The sequence below is a fragment of the Zingiber officinale genome, chromosome 11A, assembly GCF_018446385.1.
Source record: "Zingiber officinale cultivar Zhangliang chromosome 11A, Zo_v1.1, whole genome shotgun sequence".
In the NCBI taxonomy this organism is placed as follows: Eukaryota; Viridiplantae; Streptophyta; class Magnoliopsida; order Zingiberales; family Zingiberaceae; genus Zingiber; species Zingiber officinale.
Window position 1 is genome coordinate 16,464,119 of NC_056006.1, and position 20,006 is coordinate 16,484,124.

Sequence of the window (20,006 nt, forward strand, 5' to 3'; positions counted from 1 at the left end):
TTTGAGTGGATAGTTCGTGTTCCTTATCAGACAGGGCAAAGACCTTCCACTTTGATACAAATTCTTTTGTAGAGAAAAGAGAGTACAAAACATTAAATTTTGTAGTCCCACTTTTCATGTTCCTAGTTGCTCTGCAGGTCGCATTACTTCTTTCTTGCTATGCTTGGGCAAAATCGAGTATCTTCCTCTTCTTAGCTAGGGTCGTAAATGAATTAAATATTGATGAGCAAATTTAGCATTTGATTTGATAAATATTTTTTAATTTTGTTTAATATATATAAACTCAATAAAAAGTTATCAGCTCAAACAATCTATCTAATTGCGAGTTCAATGACATATAAGCAAATCAAGCTCAAACTCATAAAAAGAAATTAAGTAAAGCTTAAAGAGTCGTTTCAACAACTTGATTCATTTTAACTTGACTTGACTTAGCTCACTTATCTTTTTAAATAAATTTGAACAATATAAAATTTAGTTGAGCTTGGCTCATTCACAATCTAATTCTCCTCAGTTTGGCTGGATTGAGTCTCATCAGATGACAACCAATGCCTTTTTCTGCTTCTCTACGTGACTGTGCAAGTTCCAGCCAAGCCTGGCTCGACATTTACAGTCTTCAAGGGATTTTGGAGCAGCGAGGTTCCAAGCATCAAATCAGTGCCCTCCATGAGTTCACCTCACATGCAGTGGCGTGCCGAGGGATCAATTCTTGTACACAAACTACATGAATTCAATGCTGGTGAGGAGAGATTTCGGTGCATGTGGGCTTTATCCTGCAAATCTTGTCTTGATGCCAGGGGAAAGGGAAAGGCCAGGGGATTGGATTTGGGTGGACCAGGAATTAAATTGAAGATCGCAAAAGGGGAGGTTTTGGGACAGGGTCATGTGCACCTCCCCTTCAATGGAGAGCTTGAAGCTATTGAGGAACTAACCATGTGGGGGTGGGGGTGCATTAAATAGTTTGTTAGATTGCTCTTGGTGGAAAGGATTGGAAGTAATGAATGAAATGAAACTGCAGAAATGATTTAGTTGAACATATTGAACCTTGCACAACAAGTGAATCTAACTCAGCTAACCTTCTTTTTTGGTTTGAGTTATCAGCTGAAATGGAGCTCCATTTAACTACTGCACCTGAAAAGAGAATGGTTGAATTGTCACGAGACATAGGGAAGTTTACAGTTTCCTACTTTCAGTTTACACTACAATACTGAATAGTTAAACACAAGAGCCCAGGTAAATTTATAAAAGTTGCATTTTTCAGAAACAAAGAAGGCAGCATCGATAAACCGTTATAACAATTCAAAACATGAAATTTGCGTACCAAGGCTGCAAGTGGAAAGAACACATCAGTAGAGAGTGTCTTCTTTAGTAAGTTTATAACTGATAATTCTCAAATGGTTTCTGCTTGTGCTCAAAAGTCAACTTCTCTAGGTTAGTCAATCTGACAATGCATCTGGGAAGTACCTCAATGCCAACTTCAGAAAGTTCAAGTTGACACAAATTAGCAAGGTTTTCAATGCCACTGGGCAACTCTTGAAGATCCAAATTACCATTCAGATTTAGCACTTTCAGATTAGAAAGCTGACAGAATGATGCAGGCAAAGCCTTGATTTTTGTCTCTGTGACTTCTAGATTACTAAGTTCTGAAAGATCTCCAATACTCTCAGGTAACTTGCAGAGCCTTTGGCAACCATTTAGCTCCAGATTTTGCAGGTTAGATAGCTGACCTATAGATTCAGGTAACTCTTGTATTTCTGTATCCGAGAGCTTAAGTTGATGCAGTTTAGTAAGATAGCCAATGCCATCAGGTAAACTGAAAAATTTTCTGCAGCCATCCATCTCAAGAACTTCCAGGTTCAACAATTGGCATACAGATGCAGGCAACTGTTCAATATTGATGCCAGAAACTACCAGATGGCTTAATCTTTTCAAGGCTCCAATACCACTCGGTAATTGAGAAAGATTTGTGCAACCATTCAACTTCAATATACGAAGTCTATACAAGTAACATAATGACTCTGGAAGAATAGAAATATTTGTATATGAAAGTGCAAGGTAATTCAAGTTGGAGAGGTTACCTATGTCATTGGGTAACTCTGAAAGATTGCTGTAAGCCAAATCTAAAGTGAGTAGGTTGAACAATGAACAGATGGACTCAGGTAGTTTTGTGATTTTTGTCTTACAAGCTGTAACATGTCTAAGGTTCACAAGGTTTCCTATGGAACTGGGTAACGCCATTAGGATTTTGCATTGGTCCAATTTTAGTGTTGACAGTTTGGATAGGCAATGTACAGATCTAGGCAACCTTTTGATAGATGTTCCAGAAAGCCTGAGATGGCAAAGATTGACAAGACTGCCAATGTTGTAGGGTAGATCCTTCAGATTTCTGCAATAATCAACTTTCAAGGATTGAAGGTTTCGCAATTGATAAACAGATTTCGGCAACTTTTCAATGTTTGCTTCAGAAAGTCCAAGATACCGTAGGTTAACAAGCTTGCCTATGTCACTTGGTAGTTCTCTTAACTTTAAACATTTGTCCAAGGTCAGTGTCTGGAGGTTGTAAAGCTCGCACACGGCTGCAGGAAGGAGTTCAATAAATCTATCACAAATTCGAAGATATCGCAGGTGAATGAATCTTAGGCTTGATACCGAAGATGCATTAAGTTTATCCAATGCTTTCTCCTGAATTGTTTCAGCTATTGAAGAATCTCCATGACATGTCAACTCCAAGGCCCGAATGCCTTGCACGGACTCGATCAACGTCATAGTTAAAATATCATTAGGTAGGAAACCACCTAAACTTTTATATAATAACTGCAATGTCAAGTTTGCATTAGAAGACTGGAGTTCATTTGTCCCCTTGCTACTTGTCACGTATAATTGACGAATTTTACCTGAGTCCTTATACATCTTCCCATATGGCAAGGAAGAGCATTCTCCATTTGACATATACCTCGACACATCGTATAGCAAGTTATGGATTGTGAATGTCCCATCCCATGATCTGTCAAAAATTGTTAGCATCTGCAACTCATGGAAGTAATTACAACCAACGGTTTCCAGACTTTGACCATACTCATGCTGAATGTAACCTTGTGCCATCCACAATCTGACTAACTCATATTTATCAAACTTATATCCTCTAGGAAAAGAGAACAGTAGAGGAAACACGGTTTCAAGTAAGTGGGCAATAGATAGTAGCTCAACTGAAGAGCTGGAGAAATGTCAGTTTCAGTTTCTTGTAATTCCCACAATTCACTATCCAAAACATCTATCCATATCTGTTTATCCATTTGATAGCCAAGAACACTTCCAAGAGTTTTCACAGCTATAGGCAATCCCCTACACTCTTGAACAATACGTTTTCCGATTTCAATGAGCTTAGGTGGGTGACTGGAATCTTCACGAAATGCACAGTGCTGGAATAAATCCCATGACAGATCTAGAGGCAAGCAACCCAATGGATAAGATTCGATTCCTCTTAATTTGCTAGCTTCTAGCTCAGTCCGGGAAGTAATTATAAACTTGGCCATTCTGACACCAGCTAAGGGAGCTTGCAAGTATTCCCACAGTCTCGGATTCAGGTCCTGAAGATCATCCAGCACGAGCAAAAGCTTTTTTCCCTTTAGTTCTTCCTTCATAACACTTTGAAGATGAACCGGTAGTTTACCATCACATGACTTTCCCGTTATAGAGACAAAAAATGCTTTTGAAAAGCTTACAGCATCAGATTCCTCAGTGAAGTGAAGCCAGACTCTTGAGTTGAAGTATTTGCATATGAGGGGATCGTTGTATACTTCCTTAGCTAGGGTTGTTTTTCCAACACCTGCCTCGCCGACTATCGAAATAGCAGAGAACTTATTTCTACTGCGTTCATCCTCAAATAGAGAAAATCTGGAATTTGTACTGAATAGCCAACTAATGATAAACTCCTTGTCCCTGTTCCTCCCATAGATTTGTTTAGTTACATCAAAAGCATTGTAATGCTTCCTTCCACGGATGGTATCCGCCGGAAAGTAGTTCAAATCTTTGGTTGATTTCTGACTCGATGACTCTGCAAGAAGAAACTCTCTTACCCTTTGCAACTTCTCAGAATCTTGATTCTCTTGCGAAACTAGCAGCAGGTGGCTTGCGAATTTCTGGGACTTCTGGAGTTGTGCGAGGAGATTGTGTTTCACCCATGCAATCCTGACAACAATATTGAATGGACCCTTGATTGGAGAAGCGTCTACCTCATTCCGTATCGTAGACGGCCCTACCACCTCCCTAAATCCCGGGGAATGCCTTGCCCCTCCGTCAAGTCCCGAGGAAGGGTCTGTTGTTATACAGGAAATTACCTCCTCCTCCTTCTTCCAGGATGAGATTATCTTATCTGTAAAGATTGGATCAGTCTTTAATTCAATTTTTGTATTAGTGGGGATCAATCATCCCCTACTTATTAATAGATAAGGGTTCTCTTACCAATCTTTTTATGTTGATCCAACAACTGATCCAATAACGAAGAATGAGGACCAAAGATCCTCCTCCTCCCGTCAAGTTCCGGGGAAAAATCTGGAGAAGGGTCTATTGTAAAAAATTCTGGAGAAGGATCTATTGTAGACCTTGCCCCTCCACCAAGTCCCGAGGAAAATTCTGGAGAAGGGTCTATTGTAGACCTTGCCCCTCCACCAAATCCCGAAGAAAAGTCTGTTATACCCGAATGATGACTTGTCCCTACATCAAGTCCCGAAGAATGACTTGCTCCTACGCTAAGTTCCGGAGAAGGATGTATTGAAGACCTTGCCCCTCCTCCAAGTCCCGGGCAAGAGTCTATTATACACGACTTTGCCGCTCCGTCGAGTCCCGGGGAATGCATTGCCCCTCCATCAAGTCCCCGCAAAGGATCTGAAGATACGTAACCTGACGGCTGCTCGATTTTATTAAGAAATTCCGCTTCGCGTTGGAACATCTTGTATTGATAATCGTCCACCAAATCTTCAACCTCGATGACCAAATCTTGGAGCTCCTTCAGCAGCAGTTTGATAGCATCTTCCCTGATCTGGCGCCCCGAATCATACAGCAGCCCTTTGATATTCTTCAAAATCACTTTAATACCTTCTAATTTATATCGCTGTACCTCGGGCATAGATCTCGCTGCAAGATCTGATAATGATACTCTTATCATCTCTGCAGCAAGCGGCCGGAACAGGTTGCCGATCTTGGTGGCGAAGCGAGAGACAGAGTCGTTCGCCATTGGTAAATAACTAACTAATCCTATTTTCAGGAGAACAATGATATTAGTAGAGCTGTGTTAACTACAGAATCTAATCCACAGGGGAAGACTTGACGAGTCAACGAACACGATATTTTGAGCTCATTTTTAAAATGCCCCTCAAATATTCAGGAGTTTTCTTAAAATACATTTTAAAATTTTCTTAGATTTATTTATTATAAAAAATAAATATATTTTGAATCATTTTTAAAATGCCGCTCAAATATTTTGAGTCATTTTAAAAATATCCCTCGAACATTTAGTAGTTTTCTTAAAACACAGTTTAAAGTTTTCTTAATATTTATTATAAAAAAATATTAAATATAGTATTTATTATAAAGGTCCTTCATTATCTAATCCACAAGAGAAGACTAATCAACCAATTGGATATTTCGAGTCATTTTTAAAATGCCCCTCAAATATTTAGTAGCTTTCTTAAAATATATTTTAAAATTTTCTTAGTATCTATTATAAAAAAAAGATTAAATATAATATTTATTTTAAAGGACAGTATTTATTCCACAAGAGAAGACTAGCCGGTGAACTAGATATTTTGAGTCATATTAAAATGCCCAATAAATATTTTGAGTTATTTTTAAAATGTCCCCCAACATTAAGTAGCTTTCTTAAAATTATCTTTTTTGCTTTATTAAAACACATTTTAAATTTTTCTTAGTATATATTATTAAAAAAATAGGATAAAAAATTAAAAGGTCGCTCTAAATTAATAGAAACACCATATTATCATTTTTATTTTAAAAAAAGTCAAATAATCCCTCCTCTTACGAGTTTATCTTGAAAATACTCTTAAATTCATATCGTAGAAGCTATCGGTTACCTTCTATATCATGTTTTTAATTTTTTAAATATTTATTATAAAAAAATTAAGTATAGTATTTATTACTGGATAAGACTAGCCAATGATATAAATATTTTGACTCATTTATAAAAAATGTCCCTCAAATATTTTGAGTCATTTTTAAAATACCCCTCAAACATTTAATAGCTTTCTTAAAACTCATTTAAAATTTTGTATTATTTATTATAAAAAAAATTAAATATAGTATTTATTATAAAGGTCATTATCTAATCCACAAAACAAGACTAGCCAACGAGTTGGATATTTTGAGACATTTTTAAAATGCCCCTCAAATATTTTGAGTTATTTTTAAAATACTCTCAAACATTTAGTAGCTTTCTTAAACCACATTTTAAATTTTCTTAATATTTATTATAAAAAATATTAGATATAGTATTTATTTTAAAGGACAGTATCTAATCCACTAGCAAATCAACAAACTATATATTTTGAGTCAATTTTAAAATGTCTCTAAAATATTTTGAGCCATTTTTAAAACACAATTAAAAATTTTCTTAGTATTTATTATAAAAAGGATTAAATGTAATATTTATTATAAAGGACATTATCTAATCCACGGGAGAAGACTACCAAGTCAACGAACTAGATATTTTGAACCATTTTTAAAATGCACCTCAAATCTTTTGAGTCATTTTAAGGTACATTTTAAATTTTATTATAAAAAGAGATGAAAATAAAAAAGATCTTTTATTCGTATAAAATATTTCTTTTTTAAAAAAATATCAAAATTGTGCCCAATTGATAATTTTTTAATAAAAAAAAAATACTCTTTTCGTTCTCGACCTTAAAATTAATTTGTACAAAAAAAACACTGTTTTAAACATCTATTTTTTTTTACCTTAAACACTATAACCAAAAAGGAAGTCAGAACTCTAGAGGAAAAATCTTATTAGTTTAAAATTATTATAACCCAACTTCTAAATCATAAAATCTTAAACCCTATATATGTATAATATACCTCGTAAGCATCTTAAATTTTAAATTTTGAATACTATAACATAAGAGGGAAGCCTAAACCCTAGAGGAAAAATCTTATTAGCTCAAACTCATTATAACTCAACTCCTAAATTTTAAAACTTTGAACCTTAAATACATATAATTACCCCTAAAATAAAATTTAAAACTAAAAAAATTACTTAGATGAATACAAGTGTCTAGAATCATTCCAGGTGTCTGTAGCATATCTCTCTCTCACACACACACACACACACACACACACACACACACACACACACACACACACACACACACACACACACACACACACACACACACACACACACACACACACACACACACACACACACACACACACACACACACACACACACACACACACACACACACACACACACACACACACACATATATATATCTCATCCGGAAGCTGAGTCGGATGAAGGCGGTCGCGGCGTCGCTGGTGTTGACGGAAAGTCGTTGGGCCTCCTGGATGACCTGACAACTGTTGGTTGCTACTCGGAAAACCTAGAGGTTCCACTGTACAAAATTTTGTACAAAGGTCTGAACCTTTTCCTAGCTACCATGTGTTCTTTTAAATTAAATTTTGGATCGCCTGCGGAACTTAACACGTTTGATCCAAAACTTAATCTATTCGTTCTTTTAGGTTTTGACTTGGGTCTCCTGCGGAACTTAACACGTTCGACCCAAATCACCTTAAGTTATTAATTCCATTAAATATTAATTTCCATAATTGGTTCCCAGTACTGACGTGGCGAGGCACATGGCCTTCTTGGATATGGGAGCAACCACCACCGACTAGACAAAACCTTTTATGGAAAGCTAATATTTAATTTCCTAAAATAACTTTAGGTTAACCGAAAAGAACAATCAAATCACAAGGGGAAAAAAAACAAAACAAAAGAACACAACATCGAAAAACATATTCGAAATACTAGAATCGCATGCCTCTTGTATTTGGTATTATTTCCAAAAATAACTAGTATGATGCGGAAAGAAAAATTACTAGTTATACCTTTTAGAAAGACCTCTTGATCTTCTACCGTATTCCTCTTCTAACCTCGGACGTTGTGTGGGCAACGATCTTCCGAGATGAGAAACCACCAAAGCACCTTCTCCTTTCTTCAAATTTTGGCCAAGCACAAAGCTTCCAAAAGATGAAGATCTTTTCCACCAACCAAGCTCCTAGGGATATAAGCTTTTCTCTCCTTCTTCCTCAAGCTAGATCCGGCCACCAATTAAAACTCCATGAGGATGAAGAGGTTCGGCCACAAAGAGAAGAAGAAGAGAAGAAGGAAGGGCCGGCCACACCACCAAGGAAAAGAGGGAGAAAATAGAATAGAGTCATTCGCCTTGAAGCCTCCTCTACCCCCTCTTTTATAATCCTTGGTCTTGGCAAATAAGGAAATTTAATTAAAAACTTCCTTAATTCTTTTGCCATGAAAAGAAAAATTAATTAATTAAAATAATTTCCTTTTACAACTTATTTGGCCGGCCACTTATATCCACAAATCAAGGAAAGTTTTAATTAAAACAAAATTAAAACTTCCTAATTTGTTTCTAGAAATTTATAAAAATTTCTCCAATAATTTTATCCCTTCATGATTGGTTAATAAAAAGGAAATTAAAATTTTTCTTTTAAACATGTGGATAAAAAGAAAGTTATCTCTAAAAATTAAAATATCTTTTAATCTACAAATAAGGAAAGATATCAAATCTTTTCTTAATCTTTTGTAGAAACTTATAAAAGAGAATATTTAATTTTAAACTCTCTTTTAAATCATGAACATGATTAAAAAGGAAAGTTTTCTTAAAATTTAAAATCCACCTTTAATCAACAAATAAGGAAAGATTTCAAATTTTAAACTCTCTTTTAAACATGTAGATGATTTACAAATAAGGAAAGTTTTTACCAAAAATTAAAACCATCCTTTTAAACTACAAATAAGGAAAGAGATTAATCTCTTCTCTTATTCTTTTGTAGAAAGTTATAAAAGGAAATTTTAATTTTAAACTTTCTTTAAAAACATGATATCCACATAAGAAATAATTTTAATAAAATCCTTTTAATATTCTAGTGGCCGCCACCTAAGCTTGGGACCTAAGCTTTGGCCGGCCTTCATGGCTCATCCACTTGGTCTTGGCGGCCTAGCTTGGGTTCCAAGCTAGCTTGGCGGCCCCATTGATGGGTAAGAAGGTGGGTATCGGTGGGTATAAATCTCTATATACTAGAGGCTACGATAGGGACCGAGAGGAGGAATTGGTTTTGGTCTCCGATAAAATTAAGCATCCCGTGTTCGCCCCGAACACACAACTTAATTTTATCAATAATAATTCATTCCACTAGAGAACTATTATTGAACTACGCACCAATCCCAAATTACATTTTGGGCTCCTTCTTATTATGAGTGTGTTAGTCTCCCTGTGTTTAAGATAACAATGTCCACTAATTAAGTAAGTTACTGACAACTCACTTAATTAATATCTTAGTCCAAGAGTAGTACCACTCAACCTTATCATCATGTCGGACTAGGTCCACCTGCAGGGTTTAACATGACAATCCTTATGAGCTCCTCTTGAGGACATTATCAACCTAGTATCTCTAGGACACAGTTTCCTTCTATAATCAACAACACACACTATAAGTGATACCATTTCCCAACTTATCGGGCTTATTGATTCATCGAACTAAATCTCACCCATTGATAAATTAAAGAAATAAATATCAAATATATGTGCTTGTTATTATATTAGGATTAAGAGCACACACTTCCATAATAACCGAGGTCTTTGTTTCTTTATAAAGTCAGTATAAAAGAAACGACCTCAAATGGTCCTACTCAATACACTCTAAGTGTACTAGTGTAATTATACAGTCAAGATAAACTGATACCTAATTACACTACGACCTTCTAATGGTTTGTTCCTTTCCATTTTGGTCGTGAGCTACTGTTTATAATTTATAAGGTACTGATAACATGATCCTCTGTGTGTGACACCACACACCATGTTATCTACAATATAAATTAATTGAACAACTACATTTATCACAAATGTAGACATTTGACCAATGTGATTCTTATTTCTAGATAAATGTTTATACCAAAAGCTAGGCTTTTAGTATACACTCTAACAATCTCCCACTTATACTAAAAGACTAAGCTGCCATATCTGCTGCCATACATCTGATTCCCATCCCTTCAACATGCCCATCAAAAGCTCTCGCCTTAAGGACCTTAGTGAAAGGATCTATAGGTCATCACCTGATGCAATCTAGGTGGCAACAACTTCTCCTCATTTATACGATTCCTCGTATTGGGTGGTACTTGCGCTTTATTGTGTTTACTTGCCTTATAGACTTATGGTTTCTTCGAGTTTGCTACTGCACCAACATTATTACAATAAATTGTAATAATTTTTGGACAAACCAGAAATCATATCTAAGTCTATCTTGAGGTTATTGAGTCATTCAGCTTTTATGGCTACCTCAGAGGCTTGCCATATACTAAGCTTCTATGGTGGAGTTCAGAAAAACACCTATGCTTATCACTCTTCCATAGTTATGACTTTACCTCCTAAAGTAAACACAAAACCCTGAGGTTGACTTATTATTGTCCCTATCCGATTGGAAGTCAAAATCCATGCAACCCACAAGGAATAAATTAACTGCCTTGTAAGCTAGCATATAATCTCTAGTGCCTCTAAGGTACTACAATATATGCTTTACTGCAGTCCACTGTCCTTGTCCAGGCTTACTTTGATATCTGCTAACTATGCCCTCGACAAAACAGATTTCTAATCTCGTGCATAGCATACATTAGGCTTCCAACAGCCGTAGCATAAAGAACTGCCTTTATCTCCTTTGATGTCTACAGAGACATATCTTTAGATAAAGTTACTCCATCCTGAAAAGGTAAGAAACCTTTCTTGGAGTTTTGTATGCTTTAAAACGAGCAAGGATTTTTCCGATGTATGAAGCTTGGGATAAGTAAAATATTCTTTTCTTGCGATCCCTTATTACTTTGATCTCAAGAATATATACATTCTCCCAAGTCCTTTATATTGAATTGTTTGGACAACCATACCCTTACTTCTGACAACATTTTGATATTGTTTCCAACTACCAAAAATGTTATCTAAGTATAGTACAAGAAATATCACCACGTTTCCATCACATCTTTTGTATACACAAGACTTATCCGGTTACTAAATCCATAGATCTGGATTACTTTGATAAACCGGATGTTCCAAGACCTTGAAGCTTTGCCTCAGTCCATAGACTGATTGAGCTTTCACACAAGATGCTCTTAGCCCTTTGCAATGAACCCTTCTGGTTGCTTTATATAGATGTTTTCTTCAAGACTTCCATTAAGGAATGCTGTCTTGACATCCACTTACCAAATAGATAAAAGAATCCGAATAGACTTAAGCATGGCTACCAGTGAAAAAGTTTCCTTTTTCATCTAGCCTTGCTTTGAAGGTTTCTACCTTCCTGTCTATCCCTCTTTTCCTATTATAGACCTTTTACACCCAAAGGCTTCTACACCACTTGGTGGTTCTACAAGCTTCCAGATTTTATTAGAATTCATATATTCTAATTCTATTATTCATTACTCTTTGCCAAGATGCTGCATATTTATCTTGGAGTGCTTCGTCATATGTCCGGAGATCAGGTTTATGTCCTTCAGGGATCGAGTCCAAAAACTCTCCCAAAACATGACCTATTTAGGTTGCCTAACAACCCTCCCACTACGACAAGGCACTTTCTGCAATTGTGTATCATTTGTGATACGTGTTACAGTTTTCTTGTGGTATCTTATCTTATACAGTTGGTACTAGGTTAGACATGTCCTTTATTATTTCCTTAAGAACAAATTTACTTATGAGCACGTGGTTCATTATATAGTCATTTTCTAAAAATCAGTCATTGATGCTAACAATGACTTTCTGATTTTTAAGACTATAAACCTACTTTTGTTTATCTAGGATAACTTACAAACAAGTGAACTCCTATCCAACTTATCATTGTCTCTCATATGTGCTGGATTACCCGAATCCGAATATGCTTCAAAATAGGTTTTCACCTATTCAGCAATTCTATATGAGTAGAGAGTTCTAACTTGGAAGGTACTATGTTCACTTTCGTTTTCAGAGTTTATCCTTAAAACAAATTTGGTAATTTTCTGAATAACTCATCATCTATCTAATTATTCCATAAGAGTCCTTTACCTTCTTTCTACTACACCATTCTGTTGGAGTGTACCAGATGCAGTTAGTTGGGATTGAATCCCTACTTCTGATAAATGACTCCTAAATTCTCCCAAGAGGTACTTGCCACTACGATCTTACCGTAGTATCTTGATATTTTTACTTTGTTGTTTCTCCACATCAGCCTCGTACTCTTTGAACTAATCAAAGCACTTAGACTTGCAGCACATCAAGTAAATATATCCGTATCTCAAATAGTTGTCTATAAAATAGATAAAATATTTGAAACAACCTCTTGCCTGGATGCTCATAGGATCACACAAATCAGAATGAACCAATTCCTATATATCTTTGGCTCCATACCCCTTAGACTTAAAAGCTCCTTGGTTATTTTCCTTCCAAGTAAGACTCGCAGGTTGGAAAGATTTCCACTACTAATGAACCCAAAAGTTCATCAGCTACCAATGAATCCTACTCAAGTATAACCTAGCTTTTAGATGCCAAAGATATAATTGGTTCATTTCCGAAGGTTGCTTTCTCTTAAAATTAGAAGATGTGTTACTAATTTCCATTTGTTGCATCGTGGGAGTTATTGGATTATAAATTGTCAACCATCATACCAGAATAGATAACTTCCCTATTTTTCTTGATAACAACTTTGTTATCAAAATAGACACAATATCTATAATAGTTTAGAAACTGAAGTCAGGTTCTTTCTAAACTTGGTACGTAAAGACAATTACTTAAAATCCATATTTTATTCTTATCAAAGGATAAACATCTCCCACTGCAATAGCTACCACTTTTACAGTAGTGCCCATGTGGACGGTGATTTACCTTTCATTTAGTTGTCGGGTTTCCTGGAACCCTGCAATGAATTGCAGACATGATTAATGGCATCTTGTATCTACACTCCAGGTTCTGGTAGATAACACCACTAGACATGTTTCAACTAATGAATTAAATACACCTAAATTGTTCTTAGTTCTAAGAAGACAGTCTACCTTAATGTCCAAGTTCTATTACAATTGGGACTACTAAGTCTTTTCCTATAGTATGACCACTAGGGATTGACTAACATCCTAAGAATCACAAGAATATTTGGTCAAGATCAACTTCTTAAAATCTCCATAAATTTTGCGTATACAAAATTGAATAGGAGATTTCATTAATTTTATTATCTCGTCAACTTTACTTTATGACGAATAAAATTAATAGTTGGTCTATCTTTAATCAAATATTTGGTCAAGACTCTAAATTTAAAATAATATTGATTCCTCTAACAATACTATTTAAATTTACCAACACCTCAAAACACCGTGAATTTTGCATGCCACGTTAGTGTGGACGTATACAAAATCAACATTTGTAAGAGGAGAGTTTTACCCATTAATTATCTTGTCAACGTAACTTTATGACAAATAAAATTATCTTAAACACCGTTAATTTTGTATGCCACGTTAGTGTGGACGTATACAAAATCAATCATTTGTAAGAGGGGTTTTAACCCTTTAATTTTATTATCTTGTCAACCTAGTTTTATGACAAATTAATAGTTGGTTTCATTTGGTCACACAAATAATAGCAGTGACTCCGATGGGGAGGATACTATTAGATGTGTCTAAGTGTATACCATTACTTGACACTAAGTCCATTAATAAGATTATGCCCCTTCCATTGGGGAAGATCACACGCTCTTAATTAACTTCCTATAGTCATCCAAAAATGGAAGTCTGTTCTAGTGATCCACAAACAAGCTCATCCGTTATGGAGGAAGGCACTCAGAGCCAACGCGCAAGCTTGTTTGCATCACTTACAAACCAGTAATGGAGACCATGGGATTTACTTAAAATCCCTCTCCCACTTAGTTATTTATAAATGAGGAATTTTAACTATGCTAGCCTACTAAACTTGTAAACTAACATGCACACACAGCACAATATAAAAGCAATAAATAGAAAATCTAATTTTCAACTATTATGGCTTTTATCTCTAGTTGTCCTCCGTGTGTTGTCATCCCAAGCTGTTGCCATATTTGGCCACCGCCACCGGGTCTAGCTGTCGCATCCATCTTGCTCCTAGTTCCGCTGCGCCTCTGGTCCTTAGAAGGTTCCACGCTTTGCAAGATTCGATCCGCGACATAAATAGAATTTTACATTTTGATCCTATATTCCATAAAAGGAATGTACATGTATCTAGATCAAAAATAAAATCCTAATAAATCTAAATACAGCTCCTGCTGTATTTTAATACAATCATGCACACACATATAAATGCCCTTGACATGTCCAAGGGTCCAATCACACACATAATAACTAAAAGCCATAATAGTTGGATCATGCATCCACAGAGTTAGCACATCCTACTATTAACCTGCCTAAATTATGTATGACATGTGCATAATTAAACTAATACCAAATACACAGAGGCAAAACCCTAGCTCTGATACCAATTGTTGGTTGCTACTCGGAAAACCTAGAGGTTCCACTGTACAAAGGTCTGAACCTTTTCCTAGCTACCATTTGTTCTTTTAAATTAAATTTTGGATCGCCTGCGGAACTTAACACGTTTGATCCAAAACTTAATCTATTCGTTCTTTTAGGTTTTGACTTGGGTCTCCTGCGGAACTTAACACGTTCGACCCAAATCACCTTAAGTTATTAATTCCATTAAATATTAATTTCCATAATTGGTTCCCAGTACTGACGTGGCGAGGCACATGGCCTTCTTGGATATGGGAGCAACCACCACCGACTAGACAAAACCTTTTATGGAAAGCTAATATTTAATTTCCTAAAATAACTTTAGGTTAACCGAAAAGAACAATCAAATCACAAGGAAAAAAAAACAAAACAAAAGAACACAACATCGAAAAACATATTCGAAATACTAGAATCACATGCCTCTTGTATTTGGTATTATTTCCAAAAATAACTAGTATGATGCGGAAAGAAAAATTACTAGTTATACCTTTTAGAAAGACCTCTTGATCTTCTACCGTATTCCTCTTCTAACCTCGGACGTTGTGTGGGCAACGATCTTCCGAGATGAGAAACCACCAAAGCACCTTCTCCTTTCTTCAAATTTTGGCCAAGCACAAAGCTTCCAAAAGATGAAGATCTTTTCCACCAACCAAGCTCCTAGGGATATAAGCTTTTCTCTCCTTCTTCCTCAAGCTAGATCCGGCCACCAATTAAAACTCCATGAGGATGAAGAGGTTCGGCCACAAAGAGAAGAAGAAGAGAAGAAGGAAGGGCCGGCCACACCACCAAGGAAAAGAGGGAGAAAATAGAATAGAGTCATTCGCCTTGAAGCCTCCTCTACCCCCTCTTTTATAATCCTTGGTCTTGGCAAATAAGGAAATTTAATTAAAAACTTCCTTAATTCTTTTGCCATGAAAAAGAAAAATTAATTAATTAAAAATTAATTTCCTTTTTACAACTTATTTGGCCGGCCACCTTCAATCCACAAATCAAGGAAAGTTTTAATTAAAACAAAAATTAAAACTTCCTAATTTGTTTCTAGAAATTTATAAAAATTTCTCCAATAATTTTATCCCTTCATGATTGGTTAATAAAAAGGAAATTAAAATTTTTCTTTTAAACATGTGGATAAAAAGAAAGTTATCTCTAAAAATTAAAATCTCTTTTAATCTACAAATAAGGAAAGATATCAAATCTTTTCTTAATCTTTTGTAGAAACTTATAAAAGAGAATATTTAATTTTAAACTCTCTTTTAAATCATGAACATGATTAAAAAGGAAAGTTTTCTTAAAATTTAAAATCCACCTTTAATCAACAAATAAGGAAAGATTTCAAATTTTAAACTCTCTTTTAAACATGTAGATGATTTACAAATAAGGAAAGTTTTTACCAAAAATTAAAACCATCCTTTTAAACTACAAATAAGGAAAGAGATTAATCTCTTCTCTTATTCTTTTGTAGAAAGTTATAAAAGGAAATTTTAATTTTAAACTTTCTTTAAAAACATGATATCCACATAAGAAATAATTTTAATAAAATCCTTTTAATATTCTAGTGGCCGCCACCCTAAGCTTGGGACCTAAGCTTTGGCGGCCACCTTCATGGCTCATCCACTTGGTCTTGGCCTAACTTGGGTTCCAAGCTAGCTTGGCCGGCCCCATTGGATGGGTAAGAAGGTGGGTATCGGTGGGTATAAATCTCTATATACTAGAGGCTACGATAGGGACCGAGAGGAGGAATTGGTTTTGGTCTCCGATAAAATTAAGCATCCTGTCGCCCCGAACACACAACTTAATTTTATCAATAATAATTCATTCCACTAGAGAACTATTATTGAACTACGCACCAATCCCAAATTACATTTTGGGCTCCTTCTTATTATGAGTGTGTTAGTCTCCCTGTTTAAGATAACAAATGTCCACTAATTAAGTAAGTTATTGACAACTCACTTAATTAATATCTTAGTCCAAGAGTAGTACCACTCAACCTTATCATCATGTCGGACTAGGTCCACTCCGCAGGGTTTAACATGACAATCCTTATGAGCTCCTCTTGAGGACATTATCAACCTAGTATCTCTAGGACACGCTTTCCTTCTATAATCAACAACACACACTATAAGTGATACCATTTCCCAACTTATCGGGCTTATTGATTCATCGAACTAAATCTCACCCATTGATAAATTAAAGAAATAAATATCAAATATATGTGCTTGTTATTATATTAGGATTAAGAGCACACACTTCCATAATAACCGAGGTCTTTGTTTCTTTATAAAATCAGTATAAAAGAAACGACCTCAAATGGTCCTACTCAATACACTCTAAGTGTACTAGTGTAATTATACAGTCAAGATAAACTGATACCTAATTACACTACGACCTTCTAATGGTTTGTTCCTTTCCATTTTGGTCGTGAGCTACTGTTTATAATTTATAAGGTACTGATAACATGATCCTCTGTGTGTGACACCACACACCATGTTATCTACAATATAAATTAATTGAACAACTACATTTATCACAAATGTAGACATTTGACCAATGTGATTCTTATTTCTAGATAAATGTTTATACCAAAAGCTAGGCTTTTAGTATACACTCTAACAGCAACCCGCCGAAAGGATCCCACGAGCGGCTGACGATGGAGATGATGAAGTTGCTGCTCTTGCACACACTCAGACAAGCCCCCTAGTCGTTAGAGACCAGAAACCAGGGAAAAAGTCTCCGGGTCAAGCCCTTCGACGCTCAAGTCAGGTACTTTTTCTCCAGAAACACAGAGAAAGGACGAAAAGTAAAGACGAGTAAGAAATGACGATTGAGCGTACCTGCGTAAGGGACAAAGCATCCCTTTTTATATTGCAACAGATATTTCTAGGGTCTGGCGGGTGTCAGGGAATGTCGGCTGTCAGGCTGTCTGGCGATGAAAGACACGCGACATCTTCTCATAGGCCGACGGCAGGACCAAAGGGGTAATGAGCCCCGACTGTTGGCATATTCCCTGACAGGCAGTTACGATTCCCTTGCTTGCTTGTCATGTAGTGCCTGGTATCCTCCGCCCGTGATTGCTAAGCTGGGTTTTTGCACTTGCTAACCCCGATCTAATATCTTGCTAACCCCGATCTGATATCGCCTCCAGACCTGTACATCTAACCTTGTCCTATGCATCTCATATTGCAGACTCCCGACCGGTCCTGCCTCTTATTTGCATTACGTATCGCGCCCTGTATATCTTAGTTCGGTTCTGTTTATCCCGACTCCAAAGCTGTACGTCTGACTTCATCTAGCCCGACCTGTATACCTGCATCCAACTCTACTTATCTTGGACCATGAGGCTATAAATCCTGACCTGTATCTTTAGTTGGCATATCCCGACTTGTACGTTTCATCGATCCATGTATCCCAAGCCATAAGGCTATAAATCCTGACTTGTATCCTTGGCTAACACATCCCGACCTGTACGTTTCATCGATCCAAGTACCCTGAGCCATAAGGCTATAAATCCTGACCTGTATCCTTGGCTAACACATCTCGACCTGTACGTTTCATCGATCCAAGTATCCTGAACCATAAGGCTATAAATCCTGACATGTGTCCTTGGCTAACACATCCCGACCTATACGTGTCATTGATCCACGTATTCTGAGCCATACGGCTATAAATCCCTACCTGTATCCTTGGCTAACATATCCCGACCTGTACATGTCATCGATCCAAGTATCCTGAGCCATAAGGCTATAAATCCTGACCTGTGTCCTTGGCTAACACATCCCGACCTATACGTGCTATCGATCTATGTATCCTGAGCCATAAGGCTATAAATCCTGACCTGTGTCCTTGGCTAACACATCCCGACCTGTACGTGTCATTGATCCACGTATTCTGAGTCATACGACTATAAATCCTGACCTGCATGCATTGGTCTGCTTCCGCTTATCTTGAGTTCCGACCTGTACTCTTTGATCCCTTTATCCAATGTTGTGAGGATATAAGTCCCGACCTGTATCCTCGGTAAGCACACTCCCGACCTGTACGTTTGTTCGTGTATCTTGTGCCGCAAGGTTAGAAGTCTCGACCTGTATCCTTGGTAAGCACACTCCCGACCTGTAGGTTTGTCAATGTTTCTTGCGCCGCAGGGCTAGAAGCCCGACCTGTATCCTTGGTTAGCCAATCCCGACCTGTACGCTATGTCCTGGGCCACAAGGCTTGAATCTCCGACCTGTATCCTTGGTTGACCAATCCCGACCTATACGTTAGATCTGTATAGCGACCTGCTTCTATCCTCTGTTATCCATGATTTGTATTCCCCAACCTGTACGCCAGATCTGAATACCAATATGCTTCTGTCCTCTGTAATATATGGTTCGTACCCCCCGACCTGTAAGCCAGGTTTGTTCTGCGCCAGAGGCTCTTCCTTCCGCGCCTTTACTTGGCCTGTGGGCTCAGTCCTTAGCTGTACCTGGCCTGTGGGCCTTGCCCTTGATTGCCATCGAGGTTGGATCTTGTCCAACTTGTAATCTTATCCTTTAACTGCCCCGCCAGCTGAGACTCTGACCATGGCCACACAAGCTTGACTTCTGACCTCCATAGGGGCTAGACTTTTAACCATCCCATGGACTTGACTTTTGACCACGTCATCCTCCTGACCCCCTTCTCATGCACCGTATCACAAGCCTCCCCCTCAAGTATAGTCGAAGGAGGCTTTAGTCCGACTGACTAGACCCAAGTCCCTTTGTTACATGACCTAGTTCTCGCATCTTCTGCTGACCTGTTTTCCGTCTATCTCCTTTAGAATTTCTCGCCGTCCTAGGAGATAAACGGGATTGTTCTGTGTGTATGTTGATTCTTCAATTTCCAAGCATACCCTTTTCCTATAATTGTTACACTATTTTCCAAGCGTCAACTCAAGTTCCAAGGAAATCCCTTCACCTTCTCCTTCTTTATAAAAAGGTTTGTGCACCCTTCCATCACCACTCATACTTTTATCTCTTCTTTTACCCTGCCCCCTCCTCTCGCTCATGGAACCTGCCGATCTGTCTTCTTTACGTCACCAGCTGGCTCTTACAGAAAAAGCTTTGCGTGACATGACACTAAGCAGATATCTTCAAACCTCTCTCCGTAGGGAAATGGAAGAGCTCTGGCAGGCTGCTAAATATAGAACCCGTGCCGAGATAGCTCTCAAGATGAAAGCGCAAGCAGACTTCCA

General features: G+C 37.1%; 1 pseudogene; it reads right to left on the reverse strand.

Moving 5' to 3' along the window:
* Window positions 1-352: 352 nt before the first annotated feature.
* LOC122031261 lies at window positions 353-5,230 on the reverse strand (annotated as a pseudogene).
* Window positions 5,231-20,006: the final 14,776 nt, after the last annotated feature.